An 812-nucleotide genomic window follows, 5' to 3' on the forward strand; every position below is an offset into this window, starting at 1 on the left:
AATCTGAATTTAGAGCTAAAGTTTGAGTAGAAAGAAATGCAAAGAATTGCCAAGGAAATCATGAAAGCTGGCAAAATCTGATTACAGTTAAAGAATATTCATTTAACTCCTTGCTTTAAAAGACTTGAGGAAAAGTCTTATAAGTAGCTAAAAATACTTACTTTTCAGTAGAAGTAGGTAGTTATCAACAAAGTAGAATAAATTCTTTGTTCCTTCCAAAATGTTAGAGTGCCTAAGGGGACAGAATTTGGCACATCTTAAATGAATCAAAAACCTTTATTAATTTTTAAATTTTCCTGCTTGTTTATTTTAATAACTAATAAAAACAATGGGCACTGGCTCCTAAGGAATGAAGAAAAAAATTAGAGTTCACTGTGACAGACAACCAGGATTCTACTTCCAAAACTTTTGACAACTTTTGACATCATTATAATAATAATTCAGTCACAATTTCATAATTTACCATAATATTTGCTGATGGTCTAGTGGGTAGAATGTGGTGCTCTCACTACCATAAGTGGTAGCCAGTTTATGTAATAAATCTTAAACAAAATTTTAACTTGATGGCATTTGTTTTTGCCTATACAAAAATGCTTATTCATAATACCAGAAAAACTCAGGTATACCCAAATGGGCCAATAATTAAATAGACCGATTCATGCATATCACAGAATACCACTTAGTGATCAACCTGAAGGATTCTTTTAGTGAATCATGCTTAGTTAAAAAAAAAAAAAATTAGGCCCTCCCTGGTGGCGCAGCGGGTTAAAGCACAGCACTAAGAAGCTTAAGCCACTTCCGCATGAGTTCGA

The sequence above is a fragment of the Condylura cristata genome, unplaced genomic scaffold (assembly GCF_000260355.1).
Source record: "Condylura cristata isolate star-nosed mole 26May11 unplaced genomic scaffold, ConCri1.0 scaffold00014, whole genome shotgun sequence".
NCBI lineage: Eukaryota > Metazoa > Chordata > Mammalia > Eulipotyphla > Talpidae > Condylura > Condylura cristata.